Source organism: Leguminivora glycinivorella, chromosome 21 (assembly GCF_023078275.1).
Source record: "Leguminivora glycinivorella isolate SPB_JAAS2020 chromosome 21, LegGlyc_1.1, whole genome shotgun sequence".
NCBI classification, from domain to species: domain Eukaryota; kingdom Metazoa; phylum Arthropoda; class Insecta; order Lepidoptera; family Tortricidae; genus Leguminivora; species Leguminivora glycinivorella.
The window spans coordinates 6,964,821-6,978,425 of NC_062991.1; the positions used below are offsets into that span (position 1 = coordinate 6,964,821).

General features: G+C 35.3%; 1 protein-coding gene across 1 annotated transcript in view; it reads right to left on the reverse strand.

Moving 5' to 3' along the window:
- Positions 1–13,605, reverse strand: part of LOC125237395 (zinc finger protein GLI4) — a 179,662-nt gene that overhangs the window by 52,846 nt on the left and 113,211 nt on the right.

Genomic DNA, 13,605 nt, shown 5'->3' on the forward strand with positions numbered 1-13,605 from the left:
GCAAAAAATAAACATTTTGGTTTAAAGTTTGAAGTTGATGCGCGAATTTCAAATTGGTTTGGAAGTTTCATACTTACTCATGGTTTTGTTAGTTTACTACATTATTCACAATTTTAGAGCAGACAGAGCAACGTTTCCTTTACCAAACCGTAAAAAGGCTGTCTTTTAGGTCTTCTTATGTCAGTTTCATCAAATATTTCATTCTAAATTCTAAAGTACAATAAATTGAGAGTTGAATTGAATATACAATCCTATTGCACGTTACAATTTGTATTACCATAGACAAAGATCGTGTAAACGCAAATCCTATCAGCAATATCAAACGCGCGCGCGCAATCCTAACAAAAAGCGAATAGCGAACGTAATAAAATTATTAAACAAATCAACCTCATAATAACGCAGCTCCACAAAATTGTCGGGTGGGCCTGGAATAAAGAAATTATCCAACTTACCAGCCCGGCCGATTGCACCGAACAAAGACGTAGCTTTCAAAAAAAAAAAAAAGATGGCGGCCGAGAAAATAAACAAAACAAGTGCAACAACACTCGTGCGCCTGCGCCCGGCGTGACGTCTTCATGTCCTCCATCCCTCTCGCACCCGCGATTATTCCACTTTAACCCTGATGTAAGAAAGAGATGAAAAACGTCGAATAGAAAGAAAGTTTTGAAGCTATTGCTGTGGATGTGAAACAAGTTTAACAGATTTCGCGCAGACAGGCGGTTTTTGATTTTGACGTTTTATTTACGGGATCTTTTGTTTTGATGAAATATTCCGGGGCTCGTATAAGGACAATGAGGATTATGTTTTTTTTCTGTTTTGGTTTTTATGGCAACAGTTATTGCAAAAGTTGTGAAACTTGTTGTAATGTCACGCTATTACACTATATACATCGGGTTGGCTCGCCAATACACACCGCACGTCCGTGCTCCATCACACTCGGACACCGACTGCCATATGTACTCGAGACACCTATACACTACATCCCTTTCTTGTTTTAATTTTTTTTTTATAAATATTTAAATAATAGGTCAATTTAGTTTTAATTCAAATACTTGCCATGCTGTGCCGTGTATCTCTTTTTTTTTTTTTAATGAACTACGTTTCTTCTAATTGTCTGCCCACTTTCGTCATTCCTAACTTGATCATCTCCGTCTTTACCACTTAGTACTGTATGTGAAGTAGTTATAATTAGGGATTAATTTTCTATCTTTAGTCATATGTTTAGGACATTCCGGTCTGAGGGTTGACTCAGAGCGGACGCTGCACCACCACCTGCAGTGTATACTCAAACATACTTGTGTGTTTTATTAACTACAATTCCTAGATGTCAGTCTCCCTCCTTCTTCTTTAAATCTGTTACCTTTTTCAATTCAGACTGTTTTGAAAACTAGATTAGTACATTTTTTTTATATACATATATGATTGTTTTTTTTTTTTCTTCAATAGCATACAAATCATACAATATAATTGTACAATGCAAGCATCGCACATTTCTCGCGTCAGCATTAAAATTAATATAATTATGACTTGATTAGAATTGCTTTGCATTGCTTGATTGCATTTGCATGCATTTAGTTATGTTTTATTGCAAATAAATAATGATTGATTGATTGATTGATCGCTGTATTTGCGATTACGCTATACATCGATTTATGCATTAGTTTATGTTTATACGTGCTCCTAGCTAGTACTCAGTATACCTTGGTTATCAATAAATTTATAAGTGTATCAAAAATCAGTGTTTCTATCAAGACTACCATCAACCATCAAGAATCATATCATCTAAGGTGTACGGCTCGTACAATAATATTTCACTAATTTCATACCTTTTCATGATTTACATTATTATTTTTTTTTTAATAGGTCGCTTGTCAGGCGTCTAATGTATATTAGGTAATTATTGATGATAACATTGATAACTGATTGTATCGGCCCTATACTTCATTATATGCACCTATTATTGCTAGTAACTAGTAAATAGTACATATAAGTATTTAGTTATAGAACCTAATGTATCTGGAGCCTCGTCTGCCGACAAACCATACTCTGGTTTGGCAGAAGATAAATTTAGTTGTAGGTTTAGTTTTTGAATAAACATTTATTTCATTTTTCATTTCATCTAATGCAATTCATAATACTTACGGATATTATAATGTTTAGTTAGATCTACTCATAAATTTAATTATAAATTGCAGTGCATAGTTATTAAAACTTTTACTGTCTACTGTTTTTTTTTTCTGGATCGAAAGGGCTCGTGATTCATTGCATTGTAATACACAGAGATACTATATAGAATATGCATTAAAATCCTATTCAGGGTCACGTATCCACTTTATCGTTTTATTGATTTTGTTTCATCAATTGAACAAATCAGCATGCCCATTTACAAGGCATCAAGTCATACTGAAATTGACCGGAGTAACAGGAGTAACAGAATACTTATACAGCTCACCGAACTACGAGGTAACTACCTCGTAGTAGGTAAGCACAGTGTTTCTCCCCAGGTACCACGATTTGAATTTGTTTTTGCAGCTGTGTCTTTAAATTCCTTCAGGAGATGTTATATCTTGACAGACTCAGCGTTTATTTATGTGTCACACGGAGAGAAAAACAACTAGATTTAATGTTCGTTCAACATTTCTATTTTTTTTTTTTTTTTTTTTTTTAATTGCGCCTACGTGTTCTTTCATTCCAACTACAAGTTTGATGTTGTTAAGTGTAGTTACACTTCCTTCTACATTTTTTTTATACCACGTCGGTGGCAAACAGTTATAGGGCCTCCTAATTGAAAGCGGTCACCGTAACCTATGGACGCCTGCAACTCAAGGGGTGTCACATGCGCGTCGTCGACCCATTAGAAACTTGTATAGTCCTTTTTTTTTTTAGAACCCCATACTGTAGTTCATCGGGGAATACCTTGACATAGCTCATTCCACAGCCGGAGCGTTCGTGAGAGGAAATATTATTGTTTTTTTTTTTTTTTTTTGAACCAATCTTTTATTTAAACCAACAAGTCGATTTTGTAAAAGCACATGTCACATATTGATTTAAACATAATGTTTGGCTGATTCAATAAAATATATTTTAACAAGTTTGACCTTGTTGTTTGGTTCGTACAAATTCGACTTGTATCATCAATATTGTGATTTATTCCCTTTACTAAAATACTATTGTTTCAAACAGATAAACACGCAACAAGACGAGTTTGTTAGATTCACAAGGCAAATTTCTCTCAGTTGTACCCTTAACTTCACATCCGTCTATCAATCCATTTATATATAGAATAGAATCATGTTCCCTAACTTCTAAATAATGTGCATTGTAAGTAGTTAGGTACCTAGATAATTGACGTGAAGCATTGAAATCTGTGATTATTTAACATTTTACAATCAATACAGACAAAGCTGATTCAGCCGCTGATTGTTGTCCTTTTGTTCATTTTCTTGACCAGACGAAATAAGGTCACTAGTGAGATTTCAATATCCTCCCGTGAAATTACGCAAACAAGTTCAGCATTTTTATTTCTTATTTTTTTTTTCTATATTAGTTCAATAGAGGCTCACAGATCCATTAGTTTATTTGTTTTAACTGGACACCTGACTTGTATGAGATTCACCTACATGAATCTCTGCAGTATGTACCTATTACCCTAACTGATAACGAGTACCTTCAGTACCAATATATTTTTGTAATGATTTTCAACTGACGTAGATTGTCTTTGAAAATCTATCATAGATCAACTTAAATAGGCATGTCTTTCTCTTGAGGTCACCCATACTGACAAAGCCTTGTTGACGGTAAGCAGAGTTAGCAACTTCTTTTTTTCCGCGTTGTTGAAATGTATCAAGCGTTCGCTTAATTTTATTCAATTCAGCTGCACCACTACGTGTTTTTTTTATATACAATGCAATGTCAAACCAATGAACTGTCTTTATTTATTTTTTTTTTTCACTCTTTTCACTCTGATTGACGTTAGCGGCATCTAGGTATATAAAGAGTGCTCTTTTCCAGCGCTCCTACCGAACTCCTACTGATGTAGGATCACCTTCGCTGTCAAATGCCTCCAACGACAATTAAGAAGCCATACTGGACTTTCTTGGGGCAACCTGTACCCAATCAATTTAATGATTCTAACTAACACAAGTCAAAATATATTATATTGAAAATATTTCAACTTATGCTATCTCAAAGTACTCAGTCATTGTACTTGAGTGTTTTACTGGGGTAGTTGTCTCAGACTCTCAGGCACTGGATGCCTTGGTATTTTTTCTTTCATATGTGTAATTTATTTCGGTTTCAATTTAATGATATTTATTGACCGACGTCAATCTACTATTATGACAATTGAAGGCTCAGATAGCATTTATCATCTGATCTAAGCGTCATTTAAGCGCACGTTCAACCAGTATAACCGTAATTTACTTCGTGTTTAGGTTATTATCATTAAGCTCATATTTGCAACAATTCAATGTTCAGTTTTTTTTTTTTTTTTTAAATTGCTGTTTAACTATGTTTACAACAATTTAATGACCAGATAAATATATCTGCCTTAACCAAGGTATGTTTTTTTTTTCATTTATTTTACATGACAATTAAATGTCCAGATTCAGTAATCTGCTGGTTCCACATATATCTATATTTATCCTCGTAAGGCTAAAGTCATGTCAAATTAATGACCAGATACATTTTATCTGCTTTGAATGAGCCGTGCACACTGTACAGGTCAGGTCATTGTTATTCTGTTACCAGTAGGTTTTTTTTTCCATGACAATTTAATGTCCAGATTCGGTAATCTGCTGTATTAACTAGCTTAATAACCAGAATTTCTGTTATCCAATTCACACACATGACAATTAAATGTCCAGATTCTGTAATCTGCTGTTTCCAAATTCGCAATTTAATGCCTTATTTTCAGCCACAAATGGCATAAAATTTCATAGTATTTAGATGCCATTTAAACGGTCGATACTAAACAATACAATTGAATGTACAGAGTGCACCTCCATGTGCTGTTTCCAAATTCGCAATTTAATGCCTTATTTTCAGCCACAAATGGCATAAAATTTCATAGTACTTAGGTGCCAATTAAATGTTCGATACAATTGAATGTACAGAGTTGCATATCCGTTTAATGCCTCTTTTTTTCTGCCGACTTTACTGGTAAAGTAATTTAATACTTAGATGGAAACTGCTTATCATAAGTGCTTCAAAAATGAATTTTTTTTTCTATACCGTGTTTTTTTTTTCGTTAAATTTGACACGTCGTTAGGTTCATTATCAAGAACCATCCTGTATATCACTTTTAGGTATATTTAGCACTTAATGTGAACCCATCTGGTTTTCTGGTTTTTAAGTAATTAAATACTCAGATAAAACTGCTCGAAATCGGCGTTAGGAATGTTTACGTAAGTCAATCCGCGACAAGAGTATTAGTCATGATTTTATGGCATGTTCAATCAATTCAAAAGATTCACGTTCAAGTGATAATCTATCTCTAAATAAGTGTTACTTTCCCGACATATGCATAGATCCTTTCATTTGCAGCTGTAGTTCAAATAACCACTTAATGAAGTCGTGACTTACGTTACTTTTACGTAAATTCACCCCTGTAAGGAAGTATACTTAGGTAAGTATTTATCTAGTTTGTTTTGGTTTTCACCTTACTCTCAAACATCGACTAATGCTACCATAGGACATTTAAGTGTGATGGTTGTACAACATTTTATCATTCAAGTAAATGCCTTATTTAGGTAAATAGCTTAACCATTTATAAATTTAGCAACATCACATAATTTTGTGTATTAAACCAACCAACAGGTAGATGGTAACTTCACTAATTAAAAATAAATATCATTTCTCTTGGTTGGACGGAAATTATTGTAATGATTCCGGGCTGTGATTTATGTAAATAATAAATCAATTTTATAAACCCACTACACATAAACTCAAATAACATTTTGGTAGGTACCTAAAAACATTTGGCAATCTAGGTAGGTAACCAAACCGTTTACTAGGTAGGTAGGAGCCACACACCGACACCTGTATAGGCATGACAATCTAGGAAGGCTGGCCGTATGTTGTCAATTGCCTCAAACATTTTATTAATTACATCTATCGGTTACCTGCTTAAGGTTTATATTCGCACGGTTGAAAGAAATAACATTTCATTTATTTTTATTTGGTTTTGACTTAATTCTTGAAAAACTGCCGTTATAATCATTTCGCTTTGTAGTATTTAATGAACACTTTCATTTAGCTTCATTACGTTCCGAAACTACTAAGAATGCCAGTAATTTAAAACGGCAGGTAACCAAACCTGTTTACAAAAAGATAACGGTGCATCATGGCGCATCGTTACTCGATTTTATAGGTTATGTTACTTATGTTTCTATCCCATCTTTTCCGAATACTAGATTCACGTGGTAAGTACTTGCTTTTATCCTCGTCGCCACTTGTAATGTCACGCTATTACACTATATACATCGGGTTGGCTCGCCAATACACACCGCACGTCCGTGCTCCATCACACTCGGACACCGACTGCCATATGTACTCGAGACACCTATACACTACACTTGTCAAGTGTTCAGTATGTTGGGTATTATAAGCATTTTAGTTATTGTCAAGCAATGTATGAATCTAATTTGACATTCAAAGCATCATCCAGCTTTCGCACCTAAAATAAGCGAAACTGAGTATGCATATAAAAAAATATCCTTATGTTTTTATTTTGATTTCACATTAGTTACATTACTGATATGTAGTTTTACGTCATTTTATTAGACAAAATCGTCATGTTTTCTAACATCTCAGATAATTACATATTTTCTCTCTCTTCATATCTGTTCTCTTCTTACAATTAGTTGCTGTTGGCAAAGACGTGGCCTACGATGGAGTGAGCTCGCCCAGAAGATGCCTGTTCACTCTTGATTTGAAGGTACCTTTTCATTGTATCGTTTACTGTATTGAAATTTGCAATAAAGAAAATGTGTATTGCGGTCCTCTTTAATTTTTAGGATATATATATTTAACATTTTTTTATAGTTTTATAATTATTCAAGAAAAGACGTGCATCGCGCACGTAGTAGCATGATCAAGCAAAAACTACAAACCAAACTAGGTAGCCAGCCCCTTTTCCGTCAATTGGCAATTAACGCAAGCGAACCTTAAACGTAGCACATTTTGAAATTCTATGTGCACAAGCAAAGACTCAATCATGTCACGTTGAATATTTCATCAGCCGTCCATGTTTCTTGCCCCGTCCGTTTTTTAGCCTCTCTCCCAATTAGTTTTTAGTGCTCGATACACGATGCGCATTTGTTTTAAATACATCCTGGACGCTTTTGTTTTGTTTGTTAGTGCAGTGGGCTTCGAATCGAAGGCTAACCTTCGAAATTTGAATATTAAGGGCTGATTTAGATGCTACGAGATCTGGCATGCGATTTTCATTGCGATGTGGCATTTAATCGGCTGACTGAATTGAATGCAACCTCAGCGAAGTATGTAAATAAATTGCATGCGATGTCGTGTGCCATCTAAATGAGCCTTAAGAATTACCTTATGAATTGTACTTCCTTGTACGAATATAAAAGATGTTCTTAAATAGTTTTAAATGTCACGACACTCACGAGTCTCACGACACGTGTCAATTATACAATAAAATTGTGAAACTTTTTGTGAACTTGACACTAGAATTAATAATTAAATTATTGTAAAATTGCTACTGTTTGCAAAAACTATCATAGGTGTATTATAATATGTTTATCATAATTAAATGGTTTGTATTCGATGCTGGCAGCTGTTAGTTGAGATGTGTCAGAAAGATAAGATCGTTATTATGTTTTCTGATGATCATCAAGTTTTAGCCATGATTATTGCTTAATAATGTTAATGATAGTACTATGTTTTTTTAATATATATTTAACCTGATTTCGCCATAGTGAATTACTTACAATAAAATAAAATAAAATGTAATATTTTGTAGATGTTGCTTTTAAAACTATATTTTGCAGATATGCGTTGAAAGTCACTGGGTTATCATAGTTTTTAAGTTCTAACTACGTTTTATTACTGCTTGTTATTATTATTTATAAAATAAAGATACATATATTATCTACTTTCTATGACTTACGTCATTTTAATGACATTTAGTATGAAATGACGCACAAAAATCCGATCTCTGATTATCAGTTATCATGGTAGCAGTATAGTCTGTTCATCTCGATCTCATGTTATACACCGCCTTTTAAACACTCGTTCAATAAATCCTCTAGAACTTCTCAAAGACAAATGTATCATTGCCATTTCCTACAAAATACTCGCTATTTAATTTAGTACTAGAAATGCAGACTTTTACTCCAAACGGAGTTCGAGATCAGTTTATAAGGAAGGAGGAAGGATACAATAAGGGCATATTGAAGCATTAGTGTCATTCTAAATACAGGTCGGAACTAGTCTATCCATTGTGGGCCGGCCAAAGACAAGTCCCTATTAGTACCTTCTGACTATAGGCACTGGGTGCGTAGCCGAATGGCACAAACGCTCACGAAACTCATAGATATCTATCTCTAACGCTCTTGCGTATTGGCGCGACAGAGCCAGACTACCTTTCGCGGGATTTCGTTTTCGTTTCGCTTCGTAGAAATGCCATTCGGCTACGGGGCCTGACAATCATCGTCCTAGGCACCTGCACCTATACAATGTCACACATTACGATCCGTAAGTGTATAGCTAGCTCTTCCTATCGCTCTAGTGTAGCGCGACAGAGGCAGACTGCGTTTCGATATCCACGTAGCCTCAACGACTGTCACTTCGGCTAGCCCTGCTGATACGATCGACGTCATCAATAACTTTAGCGTCAACTTTGAAAACATCTTATCAACTACATCATTCAACTATAAAATTGGACTTCAAGTTCTAATCAAATAGGTCGTATTTCAAATGGATTTTTCGATGGAGATACGTTTATTGGCAGAGGTAGACGATGCGTCTGAGACTTCAAAGTTTACGCGTCACCGAGTGGTATGAGCTGAGACAACGTATTAATAAAACATGTATGTATTTGTCTTATACCTTGTCACTTATATTATTTGAGCTGTAGTTTCCTTTAGCAGTGTTTATAATCAGGGGTCAAACATATATGGTAGGTTCATTGGTAGGTATAAGCTTTGTGATTCAAGTGGTTATGCTGTTTGAACCAGATTCCGTCATTATTGATTGTAGCAACCGATCCAGCCGATCCAAACGACTAAGATGACATCTACAATAAGATTAGTAAACAGTCATGTATCTTACACAAAAGAAAAAAGAAAAATAAACTATGTAGGTATGTAGGTAGTAAGTATATTGAAAATGAAAATGAAAATGAAAATGAAATATTTATTTTTCAAGTAGGCATATTACAATGCGCATATGAACGTCAAATAAAGCTACGCCGGCTCTAACCCTACGCCTCAGCCTCGAGAAGATTTCAGTCCCCCCTCAGTTGGGAGGGGGGTATCCACTATGGGACCGGCAAGAAACTCGGCGGGCAACTTCTTTTCAAAACATTACATCTTATAATTAACATGCATTAAATAACAACATACAATTTAACATGCAAAAGTATTCATCAAAGAATATGAACAGACTAGGTACTCTATGGAAATCAATTTCAATAAATTATATTATTGCTTAATAATACGTCGTTCTTCTTCAGAGAAAACATATCAAATTGTCATAGAAGAAAAAGATAATATGAATCTCAATATCATTAAATATGTAATTTACCTACACAACATAAAATATAAAATATTTGATGTGCTTTCTTATCTGAACTGTGTCCTCTATACATAATACAATTATTTTAATTGCTATTCGTTTTTTGTAGTTTCTGGTTCGGGCCATGCATGTTTGTCTGTCAAATAGTCCTCGACTCTGTAATAAGCCTTTAACATCAATGATTTTTTTAAGTAGTTCTTAAGAGCTGGGAGGGGTAATCTCAAAGCAGTGTCAGGTAACTTATTATAAAAATGAATGCATTGCCCAACAAATGACTTCTGTACTTTACGGACACGAAACTTCTTTATGGCAAGCTTATTTTTGTTTCTAGTGTTATAATTATGGATATCAGAATTCTTAGTGAAACAGTCTAAATTCTTAACAACATAAATTATACTATCATAAATGTATTGGGAAGCTACAGTTAAGATATTAATTTCTTTGAAGAGTTCTCTTACTGATTCACGTGTTCCTAAGTTGTAAATAGAACGAATGGCTCTCTTTTGTAATACAAAGATAGTCTGTATGTCAGCTGCTTTGCCCCAAACCAGAATACCGTATGACATTACACTGTGAAAATAACTATGATACACTAGGCGAGCTGTCTCAACATTAGTCAGTTGCCTGATTCTCCTAACGGCGTATGCGGCTGAACTTAATTTGCTTGCTAGTTTCTTTATATGAGGACTCCATTGTAGATTTTTGTCCAATGTTAAACCAAGAAACAGTGTTGTACCATCTCTAAGCATTCATCATTCAAAAGTATTTTTGTATCGATTGGTTTAACATTCGGCAGAGAAAATCGAATACATTTGGTTTTCTTAGAATTAAGAAGTAAATTGTTGACAGTAAACCACTGCAGTACATCAGCTAACGTGCTATTAATTACATTGTAATCCGTAGATTTTCGGTCAACATTAAAAAGCAGTGATGTATCATCAGCAAAAAGTACTATTTCACAAAAGTTTTTCACTATACATGGCAAATCATTTATATAAACCAAAAACAGGAATGGACCTAAAATTGAGCCTTGTGGCACTCCTAATTGGACTACAGTCCCGCTAGAGCGAGTTTTGTTAACAACTACTGTTTGTGTTCTATTGCTAAGGTAAGAAGACATAAAGTTTAGGGCATTTATAGACAAACCATAGTGTTCTAATTTCAAAATGAGCGTTCCATGATCCACGTGTGACGTGGGTTGTGGGTTTTGACGACCGGTCTGGCCTAGCGCGTAGTGACCCTGCCTGCTAAGTCGCGGTCCCGGGTTCGAATCCCGGTAAGGGCATTTATTTGTGTGATGAGCACAGGTATTTGTTCCTGAGTCATGGATGTTTTCTACGTATATAAGTATTTGTATATTATATATATCGTCTCCTGTGTGGTGACGGGTTAAGAATTTCACCACCCCCTTTCTTCCCGTGGGTGTCGTAGAAGGCGACTATGGGATATGGGTTAAATTGTGGCGTAGGCGAGAGGCTGGCAACCTGTCACTGCAATGTCACAGTTTCGTTTTCTTTCAACCCCTTATTTGTCAAGAGTGGCACTGAAGCTTTAGTAGTTTCATGTGTTCTGCCTACCCCTTTATGGGATACAGGCGTGATTGTATATATATATGTATGTATATATCGTTGTCTGAGTACCCACAACACAAGCCTTCTTGAGCTTTCCGTGGGACTCGGTCAATCTGTGTAAGAATGTCCTATAATTTATTTATTATTTATTTTATTTATTATTATGATTTGTGACAGATGGAACCGTATGCCTGTTTGCCATCGACGTGGTATATACTTAGTATATGTATCGTGGTATATATATGTGGTATGTATATCATAAGCAGATTTATGTAGACCAAGCACGATTTTTAAAAAACTTGAGCTTTATAACTAACAATAATGTTTCAAAGCCGTAAAACGTTAAGAAATAAGCGTGAACTTTAAGGAAATACCTAACCGTGACCGCTGATTAGGCCCAAAAGACACAAAAGCCAAAAAAGTCATAAACAGCTTATATATCTTCTTTATTGCCAGGCTTTCGTCAGCCGCGCATACGCACCACTTAATCAGTCTTTGCGGACAAAACTGCCATTATACGACCGAAAGGTCGTATAAGACGCGAAATTTAACCGCTATAGGACCAATTTAAAATTGAACGCTTTGAAACGTTTAAGCTCATTCTTAAAGGTCTAAAAGTACGGAATACAGATTTATTGAGGTGCCTTTTGAAAAAAGAAGGTCACTTTAAAGGATAAAAAAACTGTCCTCGTATTTGGTGAGAATTAAAGCGTGAAGCTTTGAGTGCCGAGTTTTGATTTATTTTGTGGTTTTAGGTAGTATTATAATTACAATTGGATGTGATATATTTTCTGAAATTGTGTCTTTATACAAAACATGTTTTTGTATGAAAAAATTAGGTAACTTCGAATTTAGGTACCATGATTCGTCCAAAAAAATAGATCACTTTGATCCGTAATGATAAGTGCTGAGAAGCTAGCAAAACTATAGAAGTTAGATGCTAAAATCATCTAAAGGGATATAGGTATATCAAGTCAGACATAGGTACAAGCAAAGAATATGGAAGAATCAAATTAGGAACTGTACTGTACCATATCAACGTTTTACCCTTTCGACCTACCAAACGTAGTTTTAAATTAGAGCATTTTCGAATCCGATCTGATATCGAATGTAGGCAGCATGTCAAAAATGGTTCCCATAAAATATAGGATATCGGTCCTACGTCCGATATCGGATCGGATAATCTGAAAATACATTTACATACATCTATGGGTAATAGATTTATAAAGGTCAGGAAAAGGATAATAACTTTACTAAGACGAAGAACAGGGTAGCTAAGTAATAAGTACCTATCCTACTTATACACATGTTCACCGAACCAATCATATAGGTTAATCACCACCTAAAATAACACCCTGCGTGGACAGTCTTCCGAGAAGGGCTGAAGTGGTCACCACGGGAGACTCGCCTTGTCCGACGCCTTATTAAATTTATGGTCACACTACACCGAGTTTTTGTTAAAGAAAGCAATCAGGGTGCCCATGTTTTACATTCAGATTTGGACCGTTTTAAAACGTAACAGTGTTGAGTTTTAAGTGAGGTATTTGATCAGTTTCGAGTACTCAGGACTAGACAGGAAGCTGTTTTGTTTTTTGTTGAGATATTCTGAAAATTATCTACCTACTGGCGAATGGGTCAATCGATGGTAGCAAATTGAGATACTAGGAAGCCAATTCAGGTTTTTTTTATTTAATATTCGTGCCGCATGTAATTTTAATTGGTGATGTAGCTCATCAAAGAAGGATACCGCAGCTGATTTAGATCGGTTTTTGTTTAAATAACAAACAATAATAAAATGTGTTATAGACCGACATCCGATATCAGATTAGACAATGTGATTTGTGTCTAGCTAATGCTTAAAATTTTGTGAGATGATGGATGCTAGGTGCTCACTGCTTCACTATTCCCATACAAGTAGTTTTCTTTTATTCATCTTTCCTCTTAAGTTAGGCTGTTTATAATATGAATATAAAAGTAAAATACAAAAACACATACAAAACAATAAAAAACATATAAACACATTATAAAAAACCTAACCTAGGGTGCCGCCAGCAGCGGGGCAGGGCCCAAGCTGCCGGTGGTTAGGGCTGCGGAGAGAGGAACCGTCGGACTATCCGCGCTGTGTCCAAGATCACCGCCTTCTGCATCTGGCCCTTGATCCAGCCACCTAGCGAAAGTCTCTTAAGATGTTGGTCGAGACTCTTCGCTATGAGACCGTTCGCTGAAACGACTATCGGAACAATGATCGTTGATTCAACATCCCACATGGCGGTTA